The sequence below is a fragment of the Sinocyclocheilus anshuiensis genome, unplaced genomic scaffold, assembly GCF_001515605.1.
Source record: "Sinocyclocheilus anshuiensis isolate Anshui unplaced genomic scaffold, SAMN03320099.WGS_v1.1 scaffold656, whole genome shotgun sequence".
NCBI classification, from domain to species: Eukaryota; Metazoa; Chordata; class Actinopteri; order Cypriniformes; family Cyprinidae; genus Sinocyclocheilus; species Sinocyclocheilus anshuiensis.
Window position 1 is genome coordinate 1,736,315 of NW_015555829.1, and position 10,427 is coordinate 1,746,741.

The 10,427-nt window shown below is 38.1% G+C and overlaps 1 pseudogene; it reads left to right on the plus strand.

The window, feature by feature from the left end:
- Positions 1-10,427, plus strand: part of LOC107675334 (dynein heavy chain 7, axonemal-like) — a 67,040-nt pseudogene that overhangs the window by 51,641 nt on the left and 4,972 nt on the right.

The following is a 10,427-nucleotide window of genomic DNA, read 5'->3' on the forward strand; positions in this document are numbered from 1 at the left end:
AATTTTTGGTTTGATTTAACTGTAATCATTCATCCCTTGTGTATTATAGTGTTGTTGGAGAATGTTGGGGAAGAACTGGACCCCATACTTGAGCTCCTGCTGCTGAAACAGACTTTTAAGCAGGGAGGCATTGTCTGTATCCGGCTGGGCGATTCCACTATTGAATATGCTCCAGATTTCCGGTTTTACATAACAACCAAGCTACGAAATCCACATTATTTACCTGAGATCTCAGTCAAGGTGAGTGCTTTACTGGTAAAGTCACACACAGATACACTCATGCATGCATACACACAAACATTTGTATTTGTACCATTCAAAAATTTGTGGTTGATAGGATTTCTTAATGTTTTTGAAAGAAGTCTCTTATGCTCACCAAGGCTGCATATATTTGATCAAAAATGCAGTAAAAACTGTAATATGTAATACTGTGAAATATTATTACAATTTAAAATAACTCTTCTATTTTAATATGTAACTTATTCCTTTGATGGCAAAACAGAATTTTCAGCAGCTGTTACCTCCGGTCTTTAGTGTCACATGATCCTTCAGAAATGATTTTATTATGCTGTTAGTATTAAATTCTTAAGTGTTAAATCTGTCAATTTAAAAGAAGTATTTTGTTAATCTTTCTCCCTTTAAAAGTGTTTAAATAACAGGGTTGATAGTCTATTTCAAAGAAGCTAAGAGTAAAGCAATATTTTATATAAAATGTGCTTTATGTAGTTTTTTCATGACACTTAAAAAAGCATCTAGTTACGTCATTAGAACATAACCTATTCTACCTGTTCTATCATAAACTCATAAACATGCACATAAAAAACAAGTTGGACTTTGTCTTAAAGTGTTACAGGCAGTCTACATGACCAGTGGTTAAAATTAAAGGGGAGGTGTGTCATTTATTTGTCACTAGGGCCACCAAAAGGAATTGCAAAGGTTTTCAAAGAGGTTTCCTGATTGCTCCCGTAATCTGACATTGGTTGGACAAACACATAGTCCTGTCCTAAACACATTAGTCAATGTTGCTGTGTCAGGCTAGTCTGGATGCTTGGGGGGGGGGAAACTTGACATAACTTGAAATATTAGGTCTGATATTAGCAAGCAGTCACAAAATCTTGGAGGATATAATTTAAGTTAGTTCTGTGGTTGGTTATGCCATATCCACAAAGTGGATCTGTGAGCTTGAAAAAAGAGCCTTCTGATGCTCTTGCAAATAACAAACACAAGGGTCTCTTTTCATTAGAAATAGGATTCTAAGAACAGCTGCCGCCAGCACTGTCATTGTTTTGCTCCTGTTCTGTTCAGGTGACCCTGCTGAACTTCATGATCAGGTGACCCTGTTGAACTTCATGATCACCCCAGAGGGGATGCAAGACCAGCTGCTGGGCATTGTGGTGGCCAGAGAGAGACCTGACCTTGAAGAGGAGAAACAAGCCCTCATCATACAGGGGGCTGAGAACAAGAGGTACCACCCAGAAACACAATTAACCTGACAGTTTAGTCCTGTGGGTTCCTCACTTAAAATATTGTCTCTAAAAACAAGACAAGTTGAATCCTTCAGTAAATATTATCTCCTTATGGAGTGAGGGCAAAGAGCAGCATGCTCTCTCAGTGCAGTCATGTAAAAAACTGAAAAGGTATCATGCATTTGTGTGTTTAACCATGTACTTTCACGCTCTGTTTTCTTTGTAGACAACTGAAAGAAATAGAGGATAAAATCTTAGAAGTGCTCTCTGCCTCAGAGGGGAACATTGTAGAAGATGAGACTGCTGTTCAGATCCTCTCATCTTCTAAGGTTCTGGCCAATGAGATCTCTGAGAAACAGGCCATTGCCGAGGTAACTGAGCTGAAGATTGATCAGACTCGCTTGGGCTACACCCCCATTGCTGTCCATTCTGCAATTTTGTTTTTCTCCATCGCTGACCTGGCCAACATTGAGCTCATGTATCAGTACTCTCTAACCTGGTTCATAAACCTCTTCATCCTGTCCATTGATAATTCCCAAAAAAGTGACATTCTCGAACAAAGGTACTACAGGTCACTACAGATATTATATTTAAATTGTGTGTGTTATGTAATTGGTAATTTCATCGCAATTATGGCATGCTTTAAAAAGTCAAAGTTGCAGCTATTTTGAATATCTAGCTCACATTGACACTTAAAAGGATAGTTCACTCAAATTAAATGTCTATCATAATTTATGCACTCTCATGTCGTTCCAAACTTCTGTGACTTTCTTTCTTTTGTGGAACACAGAATGCATTTTTTGTTTTGTTTTTTGTCCATACAATGAAAGTCAGTGGAGGTCTAATGTTGTTTTGGATGCCACTGACTTTCATTGAATGAACCAAACACAGTTGAAACATTCTTCAAACTATCTTCTTTTGTGTTCCACAGAAAAACAGGTCATACATGTTTTGGAATGACATGAGGCTAAGCAAATGATGATTGAACATTAATTTTTGAGTGAAATATCCATTTCTGTCAGGACCACTATCGTCAAAGATGATTGACAATTAACATACAGTTTGGATTGGCGGTATGGTTCCGTTCTGGGCAAGAACTCCCTGCGCATCAATGCAGCCTAGCATGGATGAGAGCAGGGAGAGCAGCAATAACCCCCCAGGGTAAACAGAACAGAACCAACATAAATGTATTGCAGATATTGTTAAAGTTCAATAATTTTATGTACACATTTTAGAATTAGTCTGATTCAAAGGATAATCAGAAGGCTGAATCCTGACTGACAGAGGAGGAGCTGGGGATGGAGGAGGGTAATTAGCTATTGAGCAATGCGAAAACTGCTGATAATACTGAGGGACCTTATGTATGAATGCTTGAACGTATTCCTATAGGTAGATGGGGATCAGCTGAGAGTCAGTTGATGCGAGCTTGACTAACGTGACCTGCCTGACCTGAGATCTCTAAAGTTTAAGAGAGTACCTTTTAAAACTCTGCTACAGTAGCAGCAGGTGTTTATTTAATACTTTACCGTGTTAAAGTATTAAATAAATGTGTGTATTTAAAGTGACATTTACAAAAAAAAAAAAAATCAAGTTTAGTGATTGTCAACCTGGTGGCTGGGACCCACTGGGGAAGTGGTTCTCAACCTTTTTGACTCCAGGGCACCCCACTGTCCACAGTAATATTCAAAGGACCCATAGAAAGCAATAGGAAAACTTTTATAGCAAGCATGCATATACCACTAGAAGTTGTCTTAAAAACAAAGCTAGTAACTTTTTAGAAGCATGTGTATTACAGGTTCAGTGTTCATCAGATCACTCAAACTATTTTATTTCTTTAACGTTTTCTTTAGATGCTTTCAAAATGCTTCTCAATGAACTGATTTCTGCCACAACGTTTTCTCTGTGTATGTAGACTCCAGATTCTGAAGGACCATTGTACATGCTTGCTTTACGTCAATGTATGCCGCTCTTTGTTTGAGAAGGACAAACTCCTCTTCTCCTTCTGCCTCAATGTCAACCTACTCAAACACAACAAACTCGTGAGTAACTGCCTCCACTCACACACAGCTGTGATTTATTGAATCAATAAGCTAAGGCAAGACAGTAATTCATCTGATAAATAGTAGTAAGAATGAAGAGGTTACAAGGCCTCTTAAGGTTAATGACTTGCACGCATCTGTCTGACAATGTTTATATCATTCCTGTTTCAAACAATCCTGCAACATTCGTCCACATAAACACAAGTTTAACCAGTTTAATCAAAGTTTAAGTGATTTATAATCTGTTCTTCACGCTGGCTCTCCATGCCTGAGCTGTTACTCAAGCTGCAAGTGTCTATCATCCATTTATTGTGCTGTCAGTAGTTTGTCAGCTACTGAATCAAGTGGTGTGGGGGTGATGCACCAGTAAATTTATTTGTATAGACTGCGGCTTTTCTGGTGGCAACTTTAAGACTCATTCACCATTGCTCTGTTCTTTTGAGTTGGATATTTAATCAAGCACAGCTGCTGAAAAACAAACTGTGTCTAAACTCAGTAAAGGAGAATTTTCATTGCAGATATAACTAAATGAAGTTATGCATAAACAACTTTCTCTTATATCTTCTGTTCCTTTCTCTTTCAGGTGGATGAGAAGGAATGGCGTTTTCTCCTGACAGGCGGTGTGGGTCTGGATAACCCTAATTTGAACCCCTGCACCTGGTTGCCTAAGACATCCCGGGATGAGATCTGTCGATTGGATGAGATGGAGTGCTTCAAAGGCCTGTGGAAAGACCTGGCTCGATACCGGGAGGGCTGGAAAGAGGTTTACGATAGCAAGGTGCCATTGATATTAAGCACACACTATTTCTTTCCTGCTCAGCGGTGTGAAATGGACAGGGGAAGTATGAAAGGAACACCAGATTTTTCATTTTATGGTCTGTGTGTGTGTTCTGCAGGACCCCCATCACACTGTTTTCCCTTCAGAGTGGCAAGAGAAACTAGGACAATTTCAAAGGATGCTGGTTATAAGATGCTTATTATATTGAGTTTATTAATACACCTCGGATTGGTTCAGGAAATAAAACGGTCTGGAATTCTGTCAAAAATTTAATTATTAACCAATTATACATCAGAAAGACTTAGATGTATACGCAACCATTTAAAAGTTTGAGGTCAGTAAGATTTTATTTTTTGAAAGAATTTAATACTTTTATTAAAAAGCAAGGATGCATTAAATTGATCAAATGTGAAAGCAAAGACATTTATAATGTTACAAAATATTTCTATTTCAAATAAAGGGTGGTCTTTTGAACTTTTTATTCATTAAATAAACCTGAAAAAAGGTATCACAAATTTTACAGGAAAAAAAAGCACAAAAAGTGTTTCTTGAGCAGCAAACCAGCATATTAAAATGATTTTTGAAGGATCATGTGACTAAAGTTAAGGATGCTGACAATTCAGGTTTGCCATCACAGAAAATAGTAATCTAAAATCGTAATAAAATGTCACAATATTCCTGTTTTACTGTATTTTGATCAAATAAATGCAACTTTTGTGAGCATAAAAAGCCCCCAAACAATAGTGTTTGTTAGATGTAATACTGTGTAGTACAAATGTACTACTTTGCACTTAGACCTCGTGTTTGCCCATCTCAGATTGTTCCCATGGTTCAAGAGTTTGTGTCAGACAACTTGGGGCAGCAGTTTATTGAGGTGCCACCCTTTAATTTGTCCACGGCTATCGCCGACAGTCGTTGCTGCGCGCCGCTCATCTTTATCCTCTCTCCAGGATCGGACCCAATGGCAGCACTGCTCAAATCTGGCGAGGAACAGGTATGGAAAATGAAGGACATTAAATCTCTCTATTTTTTATTTTTTTTTGGATTGAATTAATCTGTAATAACAGTAAAATATTTTTTTTTAACATCTGTATTTTTTTTAGGGTTTTGGTTTGTTATGGGTGTTGTCTTTTGTGATGGGTGATGCTCTTTTATTGTTAACACACTGTCTGCCTTGTTGTTCAGGGTTTCACAGACAATAGACTGACCTCCCAGTCTCTGGGACAAGGTCAGGGCCCCATCGCAATGAGCATGATAGAGACTGGCGTCAAGGAGAGAACCTGGGTGGTTTTACAGAACTGCCACCTGGCCAATTCTTGTGGAAGTCCAAGTCCACCAGTGGAAATACTCTGAAGCAGCACTTTGACTTTCTGCAGGAGCTGAATCCAGATACCACTCATCCAGATTTCCGCTTGTGGCTGACCAGTTACCCCTCTCCCAACTTTCCTGTGGCTGTACTGCAAAACGGAGTCAAAATGACCAATGAGGCTCCCAAGGGGCTGCATTCCAACATCATCTGTTCTTTCTACATGGACCCCATATCTGACCTTGAGTTCTTTGACAGTAGCTCAAAGCCAGTAAGTCCTTCACAGAGGGAAGTCAGGGTTTTTAAAGTGCTCTCAATATAATGTATATCCTTTGATGGTCTTAATGTTTATTTTTGAGCTCCTTTATATGTAAGAAAAGTGGCATCTGTGTGTGTGTGTTTTCAGGCTGTCTTTAAGAAGCTGCTGTTCAGCCTGTGCTTCTTCCACGCCTTGACCCAGGAGAAAAGAAAATTTGGTCCTCTAGGCTGGAACATCCCCTATAAGTTCAACGAGACAGACCTCCGGATCTCTGTCTCTGCAGCTACGCATGTTCTTGGGCCAGTATGAGGTGAGATCACACGTGTGTCTGTCTCGTCTTTGTATTTACACACACAAGCACATTTTCTTTTACTGTTCTTTTAACACACACACACACACACACACACACACACACACACACACACACACACACACACACACTCTTCATGTAACCCTCTTCCTTTTCATGCTTTCCAGCACGCCCCTTAAACCACCCCTAAAAAAAGAGTGTTCTTGACATTTTCCCAACTTCAGAGAAGCACTCCTCCTCATACTTCCCTTCCTCCTTTCAAAACAAGCAGACTTCACAAACTGATCAAGAGCCTCCCTGAATGCTCTGACATTTCTCCAGTGCTACGGAGTGCCACCCACTGCATTAGCAAGGGAAATTTCAACAGGAAATGTCACAATCATGTCACTCCTCTGTCCATCTTTTCATATCCCACCTGAAGATTGTTATATCGAACCCAGCAGCCTGACATGCACCTCTGTTTAATAAAAAAGAGCCTTTGTTGAGCGGCCGTGCTCTTAAGAAACATGAAAAGGTTGTTGTTGGGTTTTTCTTGTATTTTTTAGAGCAATCTAAACAATAGGGTGAAAAAGTTGGGGCACAGCCCTCACCTGAGATGACATTGTTGAGTCATGGTCAAAGTGATGCTTAATACAGTACATGCAGCCACACTATTCAAAATGAAAATAAATAGCACTCATGATAAGAAAGGTGAGTCGTAATCATGATATTTTTCAAGATAAAATAGCTTCACCTCAGTCCAAAAAGAGCTGAGTTGCATAAACGATTCATTGTGGAAGTGGATTTGTCATCTGCTCCCTTAAAGTGTTTCTGATTACTTAGCCTGACCATCCCAAGTTATATATAGCTCATATTATTAAGTTTAGTGTTGGTTATATGATAGTTTCACTTTTTTGTGTGTTCTTATTAGGAGATCCCTTTTGATACTCTTTGCTACATAACAAGAGTGTAACTATGGAGGTTGTGTCACAGATGACTGGGATCGCAGGACCCTGGAGATGGTCCTCACTGCAGAACACAAGATCCAGGGGGCGAGGTTGGATCCAGATCCAACTCCTCCCACCTTACATATAAACCTACCTAAACCTACCCGTCTCCACCCCCTGATCCCTAAACCCACCCATCTCCACCCCCTAGATGTGGATCCAACCCTGGATCTTTGTTCTGCGGTGAGGGGCTACTGGGACCCTGCACACAATCCTTTCTATCTTCTACACCCCAGAGATCATTGACAACGCTGATTACAAGTTTGACCCTAGTGACCTGTATTACTCACCACCAGAAGGAGATGTAAGACACACTGCACTTAACTGATAAAACTGATGAACAACATATTCAGTCTGTCATATTATATGTCCATTCAAAAGTTTGAGGTTGGAAAATTTGTTTATGCTTTTGAAAGAAGTTTCTTATGCTCACCAAGGTTGCGTTTGTTTGACCAAAAATACAATATAAACAGTAATATTCTCAAATATTACAAATTAAAATAACTGTTTTCTATTTTAATATATTTTAAAATGTAATTTTAAAATTCAAAGCTGAATTTTTATCAGACATTATTTCAGTCTTCAGTTTCACGTTCCTTCAGAAATCATTCTAATATGCTGTTTTGTGCCCAAGAAACATTTCTTATTATTATCAATGTTGTACGGTTGTGCTGTTTGATATTTTTGTGGAAAGCGTGATACATTTTTTTCAGGAGACTTTATCAAGTCAAAAAATTATTTCTTTCTTAGGTTCATTTACTTAAAGAAAAAACTGAAAATACAATAAATATAGTGTAAAAAGTCAATATGAAAATGACACAAAAAAGCCAAGAAAATTAAAGAATATCAATATTCTTATTCTTTTTCAATATTAAAGAATATAAATCTTTTCAAGATTTTTTTTTCAGAATCAGCAGATGGATACAGCAGAGTTGATTAAGTTTTCAGTCCTTTAAAAACACATTAGTCCAAAAAGCTTGTCCAGTTCTAGAGGGGTTATGTCAGACAACATTTCCACAGCTGACATTAAAGCTAGTTCAATGTTTCTGTCATATAAAATTGAAAGATAAGTTTATATTTAAACTTTACAGCAATACGGCAGGAAACCAAACTGAACTAAGGCTTCATTTTCCTTCCTTCATCGTATTTCTTTTAAAGGAAGACCATACGCACCTCTGCAAGCCAAGTTTTCTAATTCAAAAGCCTAAGAGAAAGCAATTATAAGAGAAAACAACAATTCTGGTCTTTGTACTAGCTCAGTCGAGGTGTTTGTCAGCTCATGGGTCAGAATCCCTCCCACATTATACAGCTGTGTTTAAAATACCTACAGATATAATTGACTTTGGTAAACAAAAAACATGCATCTTTTGGAGAGGCATTGGTTTGCCTCTTTATGAAAGTTCTGAAAAGGAATTATGAGCTATAAGTTCAATAACTGAACACAGCAGGTTGCTGCCAGTGGTGATTTCTGATTTATTTGCGAGCACATGTATAATCTATACCCAATTTTATTTGGCATTTTCTCTCAAAATCTTTTATTCATGAATGTCATTTGCATAGCCATTATTATAAATGTCAGCAATCTCAAAGGTAGCCTGTTTTAAGTGCATGCCATTATTTAGCATCGCCATCATGAAATTTAGTGTTGCATTAAGATGCTGATTGTTTCCTTTTCAGTATAACAGCTACATTCAGTACACCAAGACACTTCCTCTAAATCCCTCACCTGAAGTCTTTGGCATGAATGCCAATGCTGAAATTACTAAGGACTAAGTGGAAACGCAGCTGCTGTTTGACAGCATTCTTCTCACTCAGGTGCATAAACACATTTGATTGTTGATGCAAACTAGCTAGTTTAAAGCAGCTCATAAAGTACTATAATGACCTGTTTGATGTTTGTAATTGTTTGAGTACCTTTTTTTGCTCAATTTCTCCCTCACAGTCCCGTTCTTCAGGTGGCAGTGCTACATCCTCAGATGACATGGTGTACGAGGTGGCTGCAGATATTCTCAATAAACTTCCTCAAGATTTCGATACAGATGCTGCCATGTGCAAGTACCCCACCAGCTACAACCAAAGCATGAGCACAGTGCTGGTGCAGGAGATTCAACAAACTCCTCCAGACCATCCGGAATTCGTGTGTCAACATCCAGAAGGCCATCAAGGTCAGAACATTAGCAAAACCACTGTGAAGGTTCAGCACTTCTATCGATCATGTTGTCAGGTCTTCTTTCTTTCTGGTCTGAGCACAAATTGAACTCCAATGGCAATTTGCAGGCTACTGGAAGCATTGTTGCTCAGCTGTTAGTTGGGGGATTTTTTCCTCTCCATTTGCATTTGCATTAGCATGGTTCGGTTAGCCACATTCATTTAGCTTTCAGGAGTACAGTATATGGTGGCATTTCATGTCACGCTAATGCACAGAGTATTCATTATTGTCTAAATACATTTATTCACAATACAAATGACTCAAAAAAGGTAATTGAAGGAGGATGGACGATAACAGAATTTTGATTTAATGCAAACGATTTGATATCTGTATATGTATGTATTTCTAATTTTAACAATTACAAAATTGTATTATTATAAAATATATATGATATATTTTTATAATATATATTTATGTTTTTTTCTTTTGGAAAGCAGCATTTTAAAATGGTTATTCTAAAAGGCCATACGCTACTATTTCCACACAAGCCTTTATGTAGAAGAAATGCAAACTAAAAAAAGTTTTTGAACATTCACTCCCTGCTGAAAGATACGAGGAGAATTCATTGTGCCCCAGGGCATGTCCTTATGCTGTGCACTCCAGCTGAGGCTCCTTGTCCTTTAGTTTGATTGACAGCTCTGATCCCAGTTAGCATTACCGCCCGCAGGGTGAGATGGCTGCATATAGATCGGATCACAACCCTGGCTTTCATTTACACATTGTGAACCATTATCCTATAATCTAACCCTAAAATAATCCCTTTATATTTTCTGACTACAGTTTAATTTCTGCTCTGAGGAACCTCTCTCCTTTACCCTTTCATTATCATTCATGATCATATATCTCTATACCACATCAAATACAAACCTTTGAAACCAGCCCTTAGAAAGACATAAAGAAAAGGACAACATAGCTTTTCCATAGAAGAGATAATATATACAATATACTGTAAAAATGACCGCTATGAGGAATGTACACAAGTGCCATGACCAGATTATTTAAACCAAGTTGATTTTGAGTGATACTGTACTTCTAAAAAAAAAAAAAAAAAAAAAAAAAAAAAACAGAGGGAAA